This window comes from Phyllobates terribilis, unplaced genomic scaffold (genome assembly GCF_046119375.1).
Source record: "Phyllobates terribilis strain yellow unplaced genomic scaffold, ASM4611937v1 Scaffold_4__5_contigs__length_816908805, whole genome shotgun sequence".
Lineage (NCBI taxonomy): Eukaryota > Metazoa > Chordata > Amphibia > Anura > Dendrobatidae > Phyllobates > Phyllobates terribilis.
In genome coordinates this window covers 674,344,560-674,366,121 of record NW_027362764.1, presented here as the reverse complement: position 1 = coordinate 674,366,121, position 21,562 = coordinate 674,344,560, and the positions used below count along the sequence as shown (strand labels likewise).

Here is a 21,562-nt window from a genome sequence, read left to right as displayed (position 1 = left end):
AAGTGGAAGGCTTATGGAACTACTGTTAGCCTTCCACGGCCTGGACAGCCTTTGAAAGTGTCCTCCCGTGCCAAGGCCAGGCTTGTCCGAAGAGTCAAGGCTAACCCAAGGACAACAAGGAAGGAGCTCCGGGAAGATCTCATGGCAGTGGGGACATTGGTTTCAGTCAATACCATAAGTAACGTACTCCACCGCAATGGTCTCCATTCCAGACGAGCCCGTAAGGTACCTTTACTTTCAAAGCGTCATGTCAAGGTTCGTCTACAGTTTGCTCATGATCACTTGGAGGACTCTGAGACAGACTGGTTCAAGGTTCTATGGTCTGATGAGACCAAGATCGAGATCTTTGGTGCCAACCACACACATGACGTTTGGAGACTGGATGGCACTGCATACGACCCCAAGAATACCATCCCTACAGTCAAGCATGGTGGTGGCAGCATCATGCTGTGGGGCTGTTTCTCTGCCAAGGGGCCTGGCCATCTGGTCCGCATCCATGGGAAGATGGATAGCACGGCCTACCTGGAGATTTTGGCCAAGAACCTCCGCTCCTCCATCAAGGATCTTAAGATGGGTCGTAATTTCATCTTCCAACAAGACAACGACCCAAAGCACACAGCCAAGAAAACCAAGGCCTGGTTCAAGAGGGAAAAAGTCAAGGTGTTGGAGTGGCCTAGTCAGTCTCCTGACCTTAACCCAATTGAAAACTTGTGAAAGGAGCTCAAGAATAAAGTCCACATGAGACACCCAAAGAACCTAGATAACTTGGAGAAGATCTGCATGGAGGAGTGGGCCAAGATAACTCCACATACCTGTGCCGGCCTGATCAGGTCTTATAAAAGACGATTATTAGCTGTAATTGCAAACAAGGGTTATTCCACAAAATATTAAACATAGGGGTTGAATAATAATTGACCCACACTTTTATGTTTAAAATTTAATAAAATTCAACTGAGCAACATAACTTTTTGGTTTGTAAGATTTATGCTTCTGTTCATAAAACCTACTCTCATTTGCAGTTTGAAGGCTCTAACTTATTTGCATCTTATCAAACCAGCTAAATCTGCAGGGGGTTGAATACTACTTGTAGGCACTGTATGTATAAGATATTTAAATAATTCTGTTTCTGTATGAATTTGATATTTAATTTTATTTTCTTATATTTCCTTAGAGTTTTCATTCCAAAGCAGGATTTGATCAAAGAACTCTAAAATGGATTTATTTCTTTATTCACACAGGAAGTGAAAAAATTGCATGATTTTATGTGTATAACATTTTAAAATAATAACAATATATCTAGTTGAACTATAATATATATGTAATACTTATTAATTCTTTTGTGTTGCTAATATTTTCTGTGCATGAAGTGTTCGTGCAAATTAAAGTAGCTTTACAGCATGACGTGTGACAGCTGCGGCCTTTGAACTTTGAGCTAACAGTATAGGATCCCATTCATTCTATTTTCAACTGATGTAACTTAAGACCGGGCAGCCAGTGAAAAAAGAATCTAAGACAAGAGTTTTTTCAAGTGTCTGAAATTCCAGTGACTTACTATCATATTATATAATATGTACTTGGGGAATATTCAAAGAAATATAAAGATATTCAATTGATATGGCAATGCGCATTAATAAATTGGGATACAACAATTTTGGGTTAAATATATATATATATCTAAAACTTCATATGTGGAATGTTTGAGTTGAACAGATCTGTGAATGTCAGAGTGAAGGTGACAGATGAGTAAATCAGCAGCTGCTAAGTGTGATTGATGTGACAGAGGCCTCGTATGTTTGTATGTTTAAAAAAAAAAAATGTTTCTTTATGTGAAGGTACAAAAATATATTTAATTCTGAGGAAATTATAATACATAATTAGGTATTATCTACATATATATATTTCTATATTTCTTTAATAATTATTATTTCTTGATTTAACTAATAGTGGATAAGGGCAACCACACATCAAAATGGTTTACAAAGCAAATTTATATTTAGAATAATTTTCCACATGATAATATTCTTGAATAACTATAATATTATTTTTAATGGTTACCTAAATAGGTACACACCTCTCTTTAGTCAAATCTATGCTACTCATCGATATGAAATTTAGGCACAATATTTCTAGAAGAATAATTATTTTTAATTGGGCTCTGATATATACATAAATTTTATAAAATAATATTTTTGGTATTAAGGGGGAAAATGTGTTTTTGATCCTGATTACATAATCACTTTTGATCAATACTTATTTTCCACACATTTTAATAAAGAAGAAATAATAATAAGGTACTATGGTATAATTAAGAAGGGTATTACATGCAAAGTTGCATAATTTAATATTTTTTGGTGGTACAAGGTTATGACAAATATGAAATCATCCAGATAATGGAGATATAAGGGTATTTTTTATGGAGAATATAATTACTCTGCATTTGTCATTAAAATTTAAAGGCCTTATTTTTATTTTTATTCTTATTTTTACTCTTAATTTTATTTTTCAGTTTTAAAATTTTATTCTTACTTTATACTTCTTATTTTTCTATTTTTTTCATTTTTTTATTCTCATTTGATTTTATTTGAGTTCAATATCTCAATTGAGAAAACACATTAATATTTAATAAAGTAATGTCTAATACAAGAGTATTGCTTCATTAAATATATATTGCTAAGGAAAAAAATGTTTACATTTTCTCAGTAAACACAACAATTCATTCATTCATTTATTCATTCATTCATTCATTCATACATTCATATATTTATTCATTTTGGTTCAGGAGTATACATTCTTTGATATTATTGGTTTAATAAAGATATAAAAACTTGTTTTTTCAAAATACACTGACACCTATGGGTTGGAAAAGGAAATTACACCTATGACATAAAAATGTTCTATCATATGGAGAACTTGATTGATAATGAATTATTATCTATTATTGTTTATTATTCCAAACATAATTTATTTTAATATTTTGATAATAATTAGATGGATATTACTGATTGCTAAGGTACGCTGTGATATTATAGGTTAGGAAAAACTGCCAGATTTGGTATCAGATTAGGGAATGAAGACTTCAATCAAGACATCGCAATTATGAATTCTATCTTAATAAAGACTTTTAATTTTTATAAATCAAAGAGATTCTCAAAAGTTACAAGAAGAAGCCACTGATATCCGGACGTCTCAGAAGGTAACAGGTGTGAATGCTGAGTGTTACAATAGACAGTGTCCATTACATACAATACAATTCACACCACTGATCACCAGGACGGCAGAGGACGATGATCCTATATGTACTGTGTTGTGTTCAAGTTTCATCACGTTCCACTGGTTTCTTATAACCTGCAACGCTTCAATGAAAGCTGGTGAACAGGTAATACCTGGCATATGTGTCCTGTATATAAAGGACTGAGTACTGGTTATGGTGCTATATAAAGCAGGAAAGTGTCAAGTTAACCCTTGCTTTACTGACCAAAGACGTCACATCTGTTCCAAAAGTGACACGAGACCAGTGCGGACACACGGAAGATTCCAAAGACGATCCAACGTAAGTCCAGGTGACACTGCACAGATATTTAAGCTACATTTCATCCATGGACTTTGTTTTCTTATCAACTGACACACATGATCTTTCTAATAAAGAGTACAGTTTATGGACTGAACAATAATGAACACAATTATGGACTGTACAATATCTACATGCTGTAATTTATTTCAAAGGAGTTTTCATCTAAAGACTGTGTTATAAAAGAACCAAGAAGAAGACGAGACGACGACCCGATGACATCAGATGATGACGATTGAACCCGCGATTGCTTCAATTTAGATATAGGGAAGTATAATTATACATATTAAATGAATATTAGTCGCAGCTTACCATAACATGAATTCACATCATTATTTAACAATAATCCGATATTGATACTATTATTACTATTATTATTATTATGGAAATTTAATGATATTGCCAAGGAAGAAGGAAAGAAAAAATGATTGATGAATGTATCTTCTTTTGAGAAATTTCAGTTAAAGTCCGTTTATTCTCAAAAAAGGGGGAAATGTTAAATGGTTAATTATGGAAATTCATTTGGAATGTTAATCGATAATCATTTTTCTGAGTTCTATGCCTCAGCCATCGTGTCTAGTTGACATGCGCTAGTTGTGTGTGTATTTTTGGTTCACTACCATATGTAGAACAGGTGTGCCATACGACTGGCTATAAAAGCCCATGGTACAGAAAGGGGGGGCTCTCTTGCTCTGCCCACCCCACAAGACACAGAACCTTCATGCTGAGAAGCAGATGACATGTAGGCCTGGACACATGCTGGACAAAGACATGATTTTCCAGCCAGGATCCAAGGAAAGATGGGTGAATCTCAACAATTAAGCTAATTATGGACAAATGGACAATTACTTTATAACTAATTATTGTATGTACCTGCTGCAATCTGATTCTTTTTAATGTACAATCCAAGAATAAATAGATACATTTTTTTATAAGAAAATCGTGATATTGATACTTTGAGAAGTCCTCAGTAGAAAAAAATAATACAGGAAGAGTATTATTTTACAGTCTCCCATCCAAGTACTAACCAGGCCCGACCCTGCTTATTTCCGAGATCAGATGAGATCGGGCGTATTCAAGTTGGTATGGCCAGTAGACGCTGTTCGATCCATCGCCCGGCCAGCCTTTCTCAGGATCGCTTGATGGCGAGAAATCTGGCCGTGACGGGGCGGGCTCCGAAGGATCCATGCAAAGGCTGTGCCGTCCCTACAGGTGTGGTTTGTTTAGCAGTGATTCACCCGCCGCATCAGGTGTCTTCAAAAATGTCTCGGCGCAGGGTCTCCTGCAGGCTAAACCGTTCATCGCGGTAATGTGACAGAAAGAGCAAGCTGGACCCGTAACTTGGGGGCGGAGCGAGACGTCCAGGGGTGAATGAAGGAAGAGGGTGAGATGATTGCCAGTGATTTTGAGCTGCTCTTCAGTGGGGAGGGTCGTGTTGCCTGCAAAGGTCTTCTGCTTGGGGTTACCGGTTGTTGCCTCCAGCCACACGGGAGACGCTGGTCCTGGTGAAAAGGAGCCTAGTATTAAAAGTAAAGAAGCAACAATGCTGGAGGCCCACGGTGATCAGAAGGATGTTGGTATTTTGCAGAGATGAAATAGCGCAAGAGAGAAAGCAAATGAAAAAAAGAAAAGAGAATGAATGTGTGCACTTGTGAAAGGGAATGGAAAAAAGGCATAGAAGAGAGTGCCCCCTGCTGGTGGAAGGAAGGAAAAGCAAAAGCCTACTGCACCTGGTAATCCCAGGCAGTCTCCCATCCAAGTACTAACAAGGTCCAACCCTGCTTAGCTTCCAAGATCATATGAGATTAGGCATGTTCAGGTTGGTGTGGCCATAGGCAGAGTCAAGCCTCTCACTTGCTGCTTTTCTACTTTGAAGTCTGGCTGCCGACTGCCCTTTCCAGTGCTCAGCAAGACCAGGTCCTTTTGTGCTTTCCCTTCTCTTCAATTTTTTTGCTGGCTTCCTTAAATGTCTTGTAGACACAACGCCCCAGTCAGAGCCGCTGAGCTCACTGATCGGCCGCAGCGCTGTCGACGGAACGTCGGCTTCATGGCCAATGCCACAGGCAGGGAGCAGAGGCGAGACTCACCGGTAGACCCGGGTAGGTTGAGTAGAGCGTGGTTAGTTGCTTTCTAATAGCCTGCAGCCGGGGATTAACTTTTAATGAAAGGGAACAATCCCTTTGACTGTCTGCAGCGCCCCACACCTAGGAAGCGCACTCTCACACTCAAGCCAGCATGCACACGTGCTCGCACATGACAACACCCCCTATCTGCCCCTACAACCTCTCTGTCACCATGCGTCAGACTCTCCTGCCTGTTTTATGATTTCAGGGCCCAAGCAGGAATCACCCCCCCTCCCCAATTCCTTCCGCACCTTCCTTGCCTTCCTTGCACTGAGGTTAGCTCTTTGTCAGTCGTCTGGCTTGGTTACACAAGCTTCTTTGCAGAGAAACATGTTACTTCTGCTGGACCTCGCTAGGCGGCCGGCATCCAAAACCTTCCCTGGGCACCTGCTGAAAGCCTGGCCCCTTCACGGCCCCGGGTGCTTTTAACGCCATCATTTCCACACGGCGAGCTGCGGAGTCAATAAGCACTCCTAGCCGTGGCAAGGAGCTCGGTGTCAGGCCTGCGTGAAGGCGGCGGGGTAGCGTACTTAGCTGCCAACTGGCTCAGAGGCCTTGGGGCTGCCATCATCTAAGTTACTTAAGGTCGGTGTCCGGCAAGGCGCCGTTCCATGCTAGCCGAGCTGGGCAGTAGGGCAAAACGTCATCAAAATGGACTACAGCACCCGGTGTTCCCAGGAGGTCTCCCATCCAAGTACTGTCCTAGCCCAGCCCTGCTTTGCTTCCGAGATCAGATGAGATCAGGAGTATCCAAGGTGGTATGGCCAGTAGAAGCTGCTCGATCCATCGCCCGGCCAGTCTTTCTTAGGATCGCTTGGTGGCGAGCAATCTGGCCGTAACGGGGCGGGCTCTGAAGGGTCCATGCAAACGCTGTGCCATCCCTACAGGTGTGTTTTGTTTAGCAGTGATTCACCCGCCGCATCAGGTGTCTTCAAAAATGTCTCGGCGCAGAGTCTCCTGCAGGCTAAACCCTTCATCGCGGTAATGTGACAGAAAGAGCAAGCTGGACCCGTAACTTGGGGGCGGAGCGAGACGTCCAGGGGTGAATGAAGGAAGAGGGTGAGATGGTTGCCAGTGACTTTGAGCTGCTCTTCAGGGGGGAGGGTCGTGTTGCCTGCAAAGGTCTTCTGCTTGGGGTTACCTGTGGTTGCCTCCAGCCACGCGGGAGACGCTGGTCCTGGTGAAAAGGAGCCTAGTATTAAAAGTAAAGAAGCAACAATGCTGGAGGCCCACAGTGATCAGAAGGATGCTGGTATTTTGCAGAGATGAAATAGCGCAAGAGAGAAAGCAAATGAAAAAAAGAAAAGAGAAGGAATGTGTGCACTTGTGAATGGGAATGGAAAAAAGGCATAGAAGAGAGTGCCCCCTGCTGGTGGAGGAAGGAAAAAGCAAAAGCCTACAGCACCTGGTATTCCCAGGCAGTCTCCCATCCAAGTACAAACCAGGCCCAACCCTGCTTAGCTTCCAAGAACAGACAAGATCAGGGCGTGTCCAGGGTGGTATGGCCGTAGGCGTAGACAAGCCTCTCACTTGCTGCTTTTCTACTTTGACGTCTGGCTGCCGGCTGCCCTTTCCAGTGCTCAGCAAGACCAGGTCCTTTTGTGCTTTCCCTTCTCTTCAATTTTTTTGCTGGCTTCCTTAAAAGGTCTTGTAGACACAACGCCCCACTCAGAGCCGCTGAGCTCACTGATCGGCTGCAGCGCTGTCGACGGAACGTCAGCTTCACGGCCAATGCCACAGGCCCGGAGCAGAGGCGAGACTCACCAGTAGACCCGGGTAGGGTGAGTAGAGCGTGGTTAGTTGCTTTCTAATAGCCTGCAGCGGGGGATTAACTTTTAATGAAAGGGAACAATCCCTTTGACTGTCTGCAGTGCGACACACCTAGGAAGCGCACTCTCACACACAAGCCAGCATGCACACGTGCTCGCACGTGACAACACCCCCTATCTGCCCCTACAACCTCTCCGTCACCATGCGTCAGACCCTCCTGCCTGTTTTATGATTTCAGGGCCATAGCAGGAATCACCCCACCCCTCCCCAATTCCTTCCGCACCTTCCTTGCCTTCCTTGCACTGAGGTTAGCTCCTGTCATACGTCTGGCTTGGTTACACAAGCTTCTTTGCAGAGAAACATGTTACTTCTGCTGGCCCTCGCTAGGCGGCCGGCATCCAAAATCTTCCCTGGGCACCTTCTGAAAGCCTGGCCCCTTCACGGCCCTGGGTGCTTTTAATGCCATCATTTCCACACGTCGAGCTGCGGAGTCAATAAGCACTCCTAGCCGTGGCAAGGAGCTCGGTGTCAGGCCTGCGTGAAGGCGGCAGGGTAGCGTACTTAGCTGCCAACTGGCTCAGAGGCCTTGGGGCTTCCATCATCTAAGTTACTTAAGGTCGGTGTCCGGCAAGGCGCCGTTCCATGCTAGCCGAGCTGGGCAGTAGGGCAAAACGTCATCAAAATGGTCTACAGCACCCGGTGTTCCGAGGAGGTCTCCCATCGAAGTACTGTCCGAGCCCAGCCCTGCTTTGCTTTCAAGGTCAAACGAGATCAGGCGTATCCAAGGTGGTATGGCCAGTAGACACTGCTCGATCCATCGCCCGGCCAGCCTTTCTCGGGATCGCTTGGTGGCGAGCAATCTGGCCGTGACGGGGCGGGCTCCGAAGGGTCCATGCAAAGGCTGTGCCATCCCTACAGGTGTGGTTTGTTTAGCAGTGATTCACCCGCCGCATCAGGTGTCTTCAAAAATGTCTCGGCGCAGGGTCTCCTGCAGGCTAAACCCTTCATCGCGGTAATGTGACAGAAAGAGCAAGCTGCATCCGTAACCTGGGGGCGGAGCGAGACGTCCAGGGGTGAATGAAGGAAGAGGGTGAGATGGTTGCCAGTGACTTTGAGCTGCTCTTCAGGGGGGAGGGTCGTGTTGCCTGCAAAGGTCTTCTGCTTGGGGTTACCGGTGGTTGTCTCCAGCCACGCGGGAGACGCCGGTCCTGGTCAAAAGGAGCCTAGTATTAAAAGTAAAGAAGCAACAATGCTGGAGGCCCACGGTGATCAGAAGGATGCTGGTATTTTGCAGAGATGAAATAGTGCAAGAGAGAAAGCAAATGAAAAAAGGAAAAGGGAATGTATGTGTGCACTTGTGAAAGGGAATGGAAAAAAGGCACAGAGGAGAGTGCCGCCTGCTGGTGGAAGGAAAGAAAAGGCAAAAGCCTACTGCACCTGGTATTCCTAGGCAGTCTCCCATCCAAGTACTAACCATGCCTGACCCTGCTTAGCTTCCAAGATGAGATGAGACCAGGCTTGTTCAGGGTGGTGTGGCCTTAGGGTCAGGCAAGCCTCTCACTTGCTGCTTTTCTACTTTGACGTCTGGCTGCCGGCTGCCCTTTCCAGTGCTCAGCAAGACCAGGTCCTTTTGTGCTTTCTCTTCTCTTCAATTTTTTTGCTGGCTTCCTTAAAAGGTCTTGTAGACACAACGCCCCACTCAGAGCCGCTGAGCTCACTGATCGGCTGCAGCGCTGTCGACGGAACGTCAGCTTCACGGCCAATGCCACAGGCCGGGAGCAGAGGCGAGACTCACCGGTAGACCCGGGTAGGGTGAGTAGAGCGCGGTTAGTTGCTTTCTAATAGCCTGCAGCCGGGGATTAACTTTTAATGAAAGGGAACAATCCCTTTGACTGTCTGCAGTGCGCCACACCTAGGAAGCGCTATCTCACACACAAGCCAGCATGCACACGTGCTCGCATGTGACAACACCCCCTATCTGCCCCTACATCCTCTCCGTCACCATGCGTCAGACTCTCCTGCCTGTTTTATGATTTCAGGGCCCTAGCAGGAATCACCCCCCCCTCCCCAATTCCTTCCGCACCTTCCTTGCCTTCCTTGCACTGAGGTTAGCTCTTTGTCAGCCGTCTGGCTTGGTTACACAAGCTTCTTTGCAGAGAAACATGTTACTTCTGCTGGCCCTCGCTAGGCGGCCGGCATTAAAAACCTTCCCTGGGCACCTGCTGAAAGCCTGGCCCCTTCACAGCCCCGGGTGCTTTTAACGCCATCATTTCCACACGGCGAGCTGCGGTGTCAATAAGCACTCCTAGCCGTGGCAAGGAGCTCGGTGTCAGGCCTGCGTGAAGGCGGCGGGGTAGCGTACTTAGCTGCCAACTGGTTCAGAGGACTTGGGGCTTCCATCATCTAAGTTACTTAAGGTCGGTGTCCGGCAAGGCGCCGTTCCATGCTAGCCGAGCTGGGCAGTAGGGCAAAACATCATCAAAATAGTCTACAGCACCCGGTGTTCCCAGGAGGTCTCCCATCCAAGTACTATCCAAGCCCAGCCCTACTTTGCATCTGAGATCAGATGAGATCGGGCGTATCCAAGGTGGTATGGCCAGTAGACGCTGCTCGATCCATCGCCCGGCCAGCCTTTCTCAGGATCGCTTGGTGGCGAGCAATCTGGCCGTGACGGGGCGGGCTCCGAAGGGTCCATGCAAAGGCTGTGCCGTCACTACAGGTGTGGTTTGTTTAGCAGTGATTCAACCGCCGCATCAGGTGTCTTCAAAAATGTCTCGGCGCAGGGTCTCCTGCAGGCTAAACCCTTCATCGCGGTAATGTGACAGAAAGAGCAAGCTGGACCCATAACTTGGGGGCGGAGCGAGACGTCCAGGGGTGAATGAAGGAAGAGGGTGAGATGGTTGCCAGTGACTTTGAGCTGCTCTTCAGGGGGGAGGGTCGTGTTGCCTGCAAAGGTCTTATGCTTGGGGTTACCGGTGGTTGCCTCCAGCCACGCGGGAGACGCTGGTCCTGGTGAAAAGGAGCCTAGTATTAAAAGTAAAGAAGCAACAATGCTGGAGGCCCACGGTGATCAGAAGGATGCTGGTATTTTGCAGAGATGAAATAGCGCAAGAGAGAAAGCAAATGAAAAAAAGAAAAGAGAATGAATGTGTGCACTTGTGAAAGGGAATGGAAAAAAGGCATAGAAGAGAGTGCCCCCTGCTGGTGGAAGGAAAGAAAAAGCAAAAGCCTACAGCACCTGGTATTCCCAGGCAATCTCCCATCCAAGTACTAAGCAGGCCCAACCCTGGTTAGCTTCTGAGATCAGACAAGATCAGGCATGTTCAGGGTAGTGTGGCCATAGGCAGATACAAGCTTCTCACTTGCTGCTTTTCTACTTTGAAGTCTGGCTGCCGGCTGCCCTTTCCAGTGCTCAGCAAGACCAGGTCCTTTTGTGCTTTCCCTTCTCTTCAATTTTTTTGCTGGCTTCCTTAAAAGGTCTTGTAGACACAACGCCCCACTCAGAGCCGCTGAGCTCACTGATCGGCTGCAGCGCTGTCGACGGAACGTCAGCTTCACGGCCAATGCCACAGGTCGGGAGCAGAGGCGAGACTCACCGGTAGACCCGGGTAGGGTGAGTAGAGCGCGGTTAGTTGCTATCTAATAGCCTGCAGCCGGGGATTAACTTTTAATGAAAGGGAACAATCCCTTTGACTGTCTGCAGCGCGCCACACCTAGGATGCGCACTCTCACACACAAGCCAGCATGCACACGTGCTGTCATGTGACAACACCACCTATCTGCCCCTACAACCTCTCCGTCACCATGCGTCAGAATCTCCTGCCTGTTTTATGATTTCAGGGCCCTAGCAGGAATCACCCCCCCCTCCCCAATTCCTTCCACACCTTCCTTGCCTTCCTTGAACTGAGGTTAGCTCTTTGTCAGCCGTCTGGCTTGGTTACACAAGCTTCTTTGCAGAGAAACATGTTACTTCTGCTTGCCCTCGCTAGGCGGCCGGCATCCAAAGCCTTCCCTGGGCACCTGCTGAAAGCCTGGCCCCTTCACGGCACTGGGTGCTTTTAATGCCATCATTTCCACACGGCGAGCTGCGGAGTCAATAAGCACTCCTAGCCGTGGCAAGGAGCTCGGTGTCAGGCCTGCGTGAAGGCGGCGGGGTAGCGTACTTAGCTGCCAACTGGCTCAGAGGCCTTGGGGCTTCCATCATCTAAGTTACTTAAGGTCGGTGTCCGGTAAGGCGCCGTTCCATGCTAGCCGAGCTGGGCAGTAGGGCAAAACGTCATCAAAATGGTCTACAGCACCCGGTGTTCCAAGGAGGTATCCCATCCAAGAACTGTCCGAGCCCAGCCATGCTTTGCTTCCGAGATCAGACGAGATCAGGCGTATCCAAGGTGGTATGGCCAGTAGACGCTGCTTGATCCATCACCCGGCCAGCCTTTGTCATGATCGCTTGGTGGCGACCAATCTGGCCGTGACGGGGCGGGCTCCGAAAGGTCCATGCAAAGGCTGTGCCGTCCCTACAGGTGTGGTTTATTTAGCAGTGATTCACCCGCCGCATCAGGTGTCTTCAAAAATGGCTCGGCGCAGGATCTCCTGCAGGCTAAACCCTTCATCGCGGTAATGTGACAGAAAGAGCAAGCTGGACCCGTAACTTGGGGGCTGAGCGAGACGTCCAGGGGTGAATGAAGGAAGAGGGTGAGATGGTTGCCAGCGACTTTGAGCTGCTCTTCAGGGGGGAGGGTCGTGTTGCCTGCAAAGGCCTTCTGCATGGGGTTACCGGTGGTTGCCTCCAGCCACCCGGGAGACGCTGGTCCTGGTGAAAAGGAGCCTAGTATTAAAAGTAAAGAAGCAACAATGCTGGAGGCCCACGGTGATCAGAAGGATGCTGGCATTTTGCAGAGATGAAATAGCGCAAGAGAGAAAGCAAATGAAAAAAAGAAAAGAGAATGAATGTGTGCACTTGTGAAAGGGAATGGAAAAAAGGCATAGAAGAGAGTGCCCCCTGCTGGTGGAAGGAAGGAAAAAGCAAAAGCCTACAGCACCTGGCATTCCCAGGCGGTCTCTGTTAAATGGTTAATTATGGAAATTCATTTGGAATGTTAATCGATAATCATTTTTCTGAGTTCTATGCCTCAGCCATCGTGTCTAGTTGACATGCGCTATTTGTGTGTGTATTTTTGGTTCACTACCATATGTAGAACAGGTGTCCATACGACTGGCTATAAAAGCCCATGGTACAGAAAGGGGGGGCTCTCTTGCTCTGCCCACCCCACAAGACACAGAATCTTCATGCTGAGAAGCAGATGACATGTAGGCCTGGACACATGCTGGACAAAGACATGATTTACCAGCCAGGATCCAAGGAAAGATGGGTGAATCTCAACAATTAAGCTAATTATGGACAAATGGACAATTACTTTATAACTAATTATTGTATGTACCTGCTGCAATCTGATTCTTTTTAATGGACAATCCAAGAATAAATAGATACATTTTTTTATAAGAATATCGTGATATTGATACTTTGAGAAGTCCTCAGTAGAAAAAAATAATACAGGAAGAGTATTATTTTACAATGGTGAGCCAGCCAGTAGAGATGAGCGGTGTTCGACTAGAACTGTTCGCCAATCTCAAATTCGAGCTGTTTTGGGCGGTGTTCGAGTTGTTTGACGAACCCAAACGATTTGCAAAAAATTCGGCTGTTCGAGGTTATGTTCGATAACTGTTCGTGCACCAAAAGCGTGTCCTGCATGTCTGGCGCTATTTAGGGCACCAATCATGCAGGGATTGTCTGCCACTCACTGTAATGCCACAGCCATGGTGGTTGTGGCATTACAGTGATTGCCCAAATCGATGGGAACAGTGCTCACAGTGAAACATGAAAAGCCGGCTATTCAGCAGCGGCATACACCGGTACCCGACAATTTAGAACCGAAAGAATAGAGCTTCACACATAGATTAGATAGATAGAAACATGTCAGCCACATATATACGAAGTACAGTGACAGTGCTGCTTACTGTACTTGTCATTTAGTGTAAATTCTTTATTGTTCTAAATTAAACCATACTTACCATCAAGCCCATTCCAGCTGAAGCCAACGATCTCCTGTAATAAAAATAAAATAATAAAGCAACATCATCCTTACCTTTCCATGGTTCCCACGACAGCTCCAGCTCTGCTACATCGAGATGACTGGCTGGACCGCAGCAGAACGCTGCCATCCAGCCTGTCATCCCGCAGACACTGAGAAGCGCAGGCTTGCTTGCGCTCCACATTGTCTCTCTGTGACGGCATAAAGATGAGCCGAGGTCATGTCCAATGAACTCGGCTCACCTCATGCACGTCACTGACAGCGTGGGAGAATTCTCCTGCACTCAGCACTTCAGCGTGAGAATTTTCCCACGCTGTCAGTGACGTGCATGAGGTGAGCCGAGTTCATTGGACATGACCTCGGCTCATCTGGATGCCGTCACAGCGAGACACTGAGGAGCGCAAGCATGCCTGCACTTCTCAGTGTCCGCGGGATGACAGGCTGGATGGCGGCGTTCTGCTGCGGTCCAGCCTGTCATCTCGATGTAGCAGAGCTGAAGCTGTCGTGGGAACCATGGAAAGGTAAGGATGAGGTTGGTTTATTATTTTTCTTTTATTGCAGGAGATCGTTGGCTTCAGCTGGAATGGGCGTGATGGTAAGTATGGTTTAATTTAGAACAATAAAGAATTGTGTGTTTATTTCAATTAAAGGACTTTATTCTGGGTGTTGTGTTTTTTTTAAATGCTTTACTAGAAATTCATGGCGGTCATGTCTAATACTGGCGTGACCCCATGAATTTTGGGCTTGGGGCCAGCTGATAATACCAAGCTGGCCCTAACCCCTTTATTACCCAGTGAGCCACCGCACCAGGGCCCTGGATGAGTTGGGTACAGCGCCAGAAGATGGCGCTTCTATGAACGCGCCATTTTCCGGGGTGGCTGCGGACTGCAATTTGCAGCGGGGGGGGCCCAGAAAGCTTGGGCCTCCCTGCGCTGCAGATTCCAGCCCCCAGCTGCCTAGTTGTACCTGGCTGGACACAAAAATAGGGCGAAGCCCCACGTATTTTTTTTTTAATTACTTCATGAAATTCATGAAATAATTAAGAAAAAAAGGGCTTCCCTATATTGTTGTGTCCGGCCAGGTACAAATAGTCAGCTGGTGGTTGGGGGCAGCCCGTTCCTGCCTGCTGTACCTGGCTGGACACAAATATAGTGCGAAGCCCCACTTCAATTTTTTTTAATTATTTCAGGAAATTCATGAAATAATTAAAAAAAAATTGACGTGGGGCTTCGCACTATATTTGTGTCCAGTCAGGTGCAGCAGGCAGGAACGGGCTGCCCCCAACCACCAGCTGCCTATTTGTACCTGGCCGGACACAACAATATAGGGAAGCCCTTTTTTTCTTAATTATTTCATGAAATAATTTAAAGAAAATTGACGTGGGGCTTCGCACTGTTTTTGTGTCCAGCCAGGTACAACTATGCAGCTGGGGGCTGGAATCCGCAGCGCAGGGAGGCCCAAGCTTTCTGGGCCACCCCCGCTGCAAATTGCAGTCCGCAGCCACCCTGGAAAATGGCGCGTTCATAGAAGCGCCATCTTCTGGCGCTGTACCCAACTCATCCAGGGCCCTGATGCGGTGGCTCACTGGGTAATAAAGGGGTTAGGGCCAGCTTGTCATTATCAGCTGGCCCTAAGCCCAAAATTCATGGGGTCACGCCAATATTAGACATGACCACCATGAATTTCTAGTAAAGTATTTAAAAAAAACACAACACCCAGAAAAAAGTCCTTTAATTGAAATAAACACACAATTCTTTATTGTTCTAAATTAAACCATACTTACCGTCACGCCCATTCCAGCTGAAGCCAACGATCTCCTGAAATAAAAGAAAAATAATAAAGCAACATCATCCTTACCTTTCCATGGTTCCCATGACAGCTTCAGCTCTGCTACATCGAGATGACAGGCTGGACCGCAGCAGAACGCTGCCATCCAGCCTGTCATCCCGCAGACACTGAGAAGCGCAGGCTTGCTTGCGCTCCACAGTGTCTCTCTGTGAGGGCATCCAGATGAGCCGAGTTAATGTCCAATGAACTCGGCTCACCTCATGCACGTCACTGACAGCGTGGGAAAATTCTCCTGCACTCAGCGCTTCAGCGTGGGAGAATTCTCACACTGAAGCGCTGAGTGCAGGAGAATTCTCCCACGCTGTCAGTGACGTGCAGGAGGTGAGCTGAGTTCATTGGACATGAGCTCACCTTATGCACGTCACTGACAGCGTGGGAAAATTCTCCTGCACTCAGCGCTTCAGCGTGGGAGAATTCTCACGCTGAAGCGCTGAGTGCAGGAGAATTCTCCCACGCTGTCAGTGACGTGCAGGAGGTGAGCTGAGTTCATTGGACATGAACTCGTCTCATCTTTATGCCGTCACAGCCAGACACTGCAGAGCGCAAGCATGCCTGCGCTTCTCAGTGTCTGCGGGATGACAGGCTGGATGGCGGCGTTCTGCTGCGGTCCAGCCTGTCATCTCGATGTAGCAGAGCTGATGCTGTCGTGGGAACCATGGAAAGGTAAGGATGATGTTGCTTTATTATTTTTCTTTTATTGCAGGAGATCGTTGGCTTCAGCTGGAATGGGCGTGATGGTAAGTATGGTTTAATTTAGAACAATAAAGGATTGTGTCTTTATTTCAATTAAAGGACTTTATTCTGGGTGTTTGTGTTTTCTTTTAACTTTGACTATGGGGTTAGTAATGGGGGTGTCTTTTAGACGCCTCTCCATTACTAACCTGGGCTTGATGGGAAGCTCCGTGGGTATTACCCCCTTCCCAGGCTTCAAACATCTGCCCCAGCTGTCTGCTTAACCTCCGCTAGAGACTAAAATTAAGGGGAACCCCACGCCAATTTTTTTTAATAATAAATCCTTTATTTTAATACTAAATGACAAGTACAGTAACCAACACTATCACTGTACTTCATATATATGTGACTGACATGTTTCTATCTATCTAATCTATGTGTGAAGCTCTATTCTGTCTGTTATAAAATGTCGGGTACAGATGCTGAATTGCCGGCCGGCTTTTTTAAAGAGACAGTGCATGAAAACACTATTATATTTTTTAATAAATCCTTTACACTAAATGACAAGTACAGTAAGCAACACAGTCACTGTACTTCATATATATGTGACTGACATGTTTCTATCTATCTAATCTATGTGTGAGGCTCTATTCCTTCTTGTCTAAATTGTCGGGTACCGGTGTATGCCGCTGCTGAATTGCCGGCCGGCTTTTTTAAAGAAAGCGTCTTCTGAGCAGTTTGTCAGCTTTTGGACACCTTTGAAGGTGTTTTCTATGTGTTTCTATGTGTTTTTGTTTGCCTGCCATTGGTTTTAACGGTGTTCGACGGTGTTCTAAGGTGTTCGACGAACAGTTCGCCGAACAGTTCCTCGAACATCCCGGTGTTCGACGAACCGAACCGAACCCGAACACTACGGGGGTGGCTCAACACTACCAGCCAGTCCTGTTTTTTTGTTTTTTAAATTAAGCAAGTGAATTTCTTCCGTGAACAAGTGGGGAGTCCTGACGAGCTGAACAGCTGTTGTTCACGTGTCAGTAAATTCACTAGTTTGTCACGAGAAGTAGAAAGGACCTACAGACTGAGGAAAGACAGGAAGCAGAGGTACTAACAAGGAACAGAATCACACAGGAAAAGAATCAGACGAACTGAAGACAGGACGTGCTGATAAAGAGAAGCCAAGGAATCTTAAGGTAAGCAAAATATGGATATAATTTCTTCTTTTGCTAAACAAAGTAATATTAATTTCAAAGGTAATGTAGGAGATGACATAGAAGTTTTGTGGCTCAGTTTATACAAAGAATGTGAATTGCAGAATTTACAGTTAACTTCTAAATTGGTAAATAGAGACAAACAGAAATTGAGAAATATTCTACATTTGGTAGATTTTTTTCATAGTCTTGTGTTAGAGATTTCTAAGCAGGAAAATAGTGTAGAAGTGTCAGACGGTGATACTGATTCTGACTGTAATGTGGAAAATGAACAAGAAGTAAGACACGTGTCTGTAACTGAAGGTGACCTTGGGTCTGACCAAGAGACGGACATACAGAAACCTGACATGGGAGGAGACATGACTGACATACGAGAAACCGACATACTAGGTGATGTGGGAGGAGACGTGAGTGACGTACTAGGAACGGACGTACAAGAGCCACTAAAAATATCAGAGAATTCTGGAATTACCCAGGCTCAACTCCAAATTAAAATGAGGAAAAATTTGCTGAAATTATACAAAATCATGCCAAAATATGATGTCAAAATCCATGCCTGTAGAAATTCAGAGACATTTGAGAGCTTATCTGATAAGTTTGATTTATCCAATGAGGAGAGGAATCAATTATTTAAAATATTTATTCCTGTGACATTGTCCAGACGTTTACATTTAATGCCCTGTGAAAATGACTCTCCTAATGGAGGGGAAAATGATTCGGACAGATTAAGATATTTGATTTATTGTGTCACAAAGGATTTTCCCAACATAGAAGATCTGCAGAAACTAAGGATTGGTAGGAAGGAATGTACATATACATGCATGTCCATATTTGAACGGTTGTACAAAGCTCTCATCAAAAATGGAAAAGTACAACATATGATAACAACTTTGGTACAAAAATTCAAATTCCTAAATTCAGTTTCCCAAGTTATGGCATCACAAAAAAATACATTATTTGAATGTGCGCAGATGCTGGATTTTGTTAGAAAACATGAGAATCGTGAAAAGAAAAGAAATCAAGCTAAATTTATAAAACCAGGAAAGGTAAAATCTTACCAAAAGCCAATATCAAACTCTCCTAGACTGAGTCATCCCCATAGTGAACTCTATCAAATACGCAGAAGATTTCATATATGTTATAAGCCATATCAGCCAGTGCAAAGATCCATCTCTCCACAGAATGAGTTAATTCTCAGTCAGAACTGTGATTCTCTAAAAAGGAAAATGGCTGAAACTGATGGACAGAGACAGGTGAGACGACCAACTCACTGTGACGTAATGTAATGTGGACAGAAGAACAGGCAGTTCTCTGAGGTTTTGAAGGATAGAAAAATGTCTTTCCTAAATAGGGCGTTCCTGGAGATATTTGTGGGAGACAGAAGATTTGGTTTAGGGAGTGGCTAAGGAAAAACTGTAATTATAATGTTGTATCAAAATGTAATACAATGTCTCAATATTTATTTATAATCTCATACAGTAAAATTGTAGTTACATAGTTTCTAATAGTACACATATATATATATATATATATATATATATATATATATACACTTGTCTAAGTAGAGATTGCGTATAATTGTATTTATAAATATGTTTATAAAATATATATATATATATTAATTAATAAATTAGAACTTCATATATATAAATTTAAGTAGCAATATTTTGAATTACATTAGAACCAACCAATATATGTATAAGATATTTAAATAATTCTGTTTCTGTATGAATTTGATATTTAATTTTATTTTCTTATATTTCCTTACAGTTTTCATTCCAAAGCAGGATTTGATCAAAGAACTCTAAAATTGATTTATTTATTTATTCACACAGGAAGTGAAAAAAATGCGTGATTTTATGTGTATAACATTTTAAAATAATAACAATATATCTAGTTGAACTATAATATATATGTAATACTTATTAATTCTTTTGTGTTGCTAATATTTTCTGTGCATGAAGTGTTCGTGCAAATTAAAGTAGCTTTACAGCATGACGTGTGACAGCTGCGGCCTTTGAACTTTGAGCTAATAGTATAGGATCCCATTAATTCTATTTTCAACTGATGTAACGTAAGACCGGGCAGCCAGTGAAAAAAGAATCTAAGACAAGAGTTTTTTCAAGTGTCTGAAATTCCAGTGACTTACTCTCATATTATATAATATGTACTTGGGGAATATTCAAAGAAATATAAAGATATTCAATTGATATGGCAATGCGCATTAATAAATTGGGATACAACAATTTTGGGTAAAATATATATATATATATATCTAAAACTTCATATTTGGAATGTTTGAGTTGAACAGATCTGTGAATGTCAGAGTGAAGGTGACAGATGAGTAAATCAGCAGCTGCTAAGTGTGATTGATGTGACAGAGGCCTCGTATGTTTGTATGTTTGAAAAAATAAAAATGTTTCTTTATGTGAAGGTACAAAAATATATTTAATTCTGAGGAAATTATAATACATAATTAGGTATTATCTACATATATATATTTCTATATTTCTTTAATAATTATTATTTCTTGATTTAACTAATAGTGGATAAGGGCAACCACACATCAAAATGGTTTACAAAGCAAATTTATATTTAGAATAATTTTCCACATGATAATATTCTTGAATAACTATAATATTATTTGTAATGGTTACCTAAATAGGTACACACCTCTCTTTAGTCAAATCTATGCTACTCATCGATATGAAATTTATGCACAATATTTCTAGAAGAATAATTATTTTTAATTTGGTTCTGATATATACATAAATTTTATAAAATAATATTTTTGGTATTAAGGGGGAAAATGTGTTTTTGATCTTGATTACATAATCACTTTTGATCAATACTTATTTTCCACACATTTTAATAAAGAAGAAATAATAATAAGGTACTATGGTATAATTAAGAAGGGTATTACATGCAAAGTTGCATAATTTAATATTTTTTGGTGGTACAAGGTTACGACAAATATGAAATCATCCAGATAATGGAGATATAAGGGTATTTTTTATGGAGAATATAATTACTCTGCATTTGTCATTAAAATTTAAAGGCCTTATTTTTATTCGTATTTTTACTCTTAATTTTATTTTTCATTTTTAAAATTTTATTCTTACTTTATACTTCTTATTTTTCTATTTTTTCATTTTTTAATTCTCATTTGATTTTATTTGAGTTCATTATCTCAATTGAGAAAACACATTAATATTTAATAAAGTAATGTCTAATACAAGAGTATTGCTTCATTAAATATATATTGCTAAGGAAAAAAATGTTTACATTTTCTGAGTAAACACAACAATTCATTCATTCATTCATTCATTTATTCATTCATTCATACATTCATATATTTATTCATTTTGGTTCAGGAGTATACATTCTTTGATATTATTGGTTTAATAAAGATATAAAAACTTGTTTTTTCAAAATACACTGACACCTATGGGTTGGAAAAGGTAATTACACCTATGACATAAAAATGTTCTATCATATGGAGAACTTGATTGATAATGAATTATTATCTATTATTGTTTATTATTCCAAACATAATTTATTTTAATATTTTGATAATAATTAGATGGATATTACTGATTGCTATGGTACGCTGTGATATTATAGGTTAGGAAAAACTGCCAGATTTGGTATCAGATTAGGGAATGAAGACTTCAATCAAGACATCGCAATTATGAATTCTATCTTAATAAAGACTTTTAATTTTTATAAATCAAAGAGATTCTCAAAAGTTACAAGAAGAAGAAACTGATATCCGGACGTCTCAGAAGGTAACAGGTGTGAATGCTGAGTGTTATAATAGACTGTGTCCATTACATACAATACAATTCACACCACTGATCACCAGGACGGCAGAGGACGATGATCCTATATGTACTGTGTTGTGTTCAAGTTTCATCACGTTCCACTGGTTTCTTATCACCTGCAACGCTTCAATGAAAGCTGGTGAACAGGTAATACCTGGCATATGTGTCCTGTATATAAAGGACTGAGTACTGGTTATGGTGCTATATAAAGCAGGAAAGTGTCAAGTTAACCCTTGCTTTACTGACCAAAGACTTCACATCTGTTCCAAAAGTGACACGAGACCAGTGCGGACACACGGATGATTCCAAAGACGATCCAACGTAAGTCCAGGTGACACTGCACAGATATTAAAGCTACATTTCATCCATGGACTTTGTTTTCTTATCAACTGACACACATGATCTTTCTAATAAAGAGTACAGTTTATGGACTGAACAATAATGAACACAATTATGGACT

At 43.2% G+C, this 21,562-nt stretch overlaps 7 pseudogenes; all 7 read right to left on the bottom strand.

The window, feature by feature from the left end:
* Positions 1–5,286: 5,286 nt before the first annotated feature.
* On the bottom strand, positions 5,287–5,405 carry LOC141269895 (5S ribosomal RNA; annotated as a pseudogene).
* A 939-nt stretch (positions 5,406–6,344) lies between these two features.
* On the bottom strand, positions 6,345–6,464 carry LOC141267460 (5S ribosomal RNA; annotated as a pseudogene).
* A 620-nt stretch (positions 6,465–7,084) lies between these two features.
* LOC141267635 (5S ribosomal RNA) lies at positions 7,085–7,204 on the bottom strand (annotated as a pseudogene).
* A 941-nt stretch (positions 7,205–8,145) lies between these two features.
* LOC141269315 (5S ribosomal RNA) lies at positions 8,146–8,265 on the bottom strand (annotated as a pseudogene).
* A 1,681-nt stretch (positions 8,266–9,946) lies between these two features.
* Positions 9,947–10,066, bottom strand: LOC141267850 (5S ribosomal RNA; annotated as a pseudogene).
* Positions 10,067–10,687: 621 nt separating this feature from the next.
* LOC141268274 (5S ribosomal RNA) lies at positions 10,688–10,806 on the bottom strand (annotated as a pseudogene).
* Positions 10,807–11,747: 941 nt separating this feature from the next.
* On the bottom strand, positions 11,748–11,867 carry LOC141268871 (5S ribosomal RNA; annotated as a pseudogene).
* Between the last annotated feature and the right edge of the window lie 9,695 nt (positions 11,868–21,562).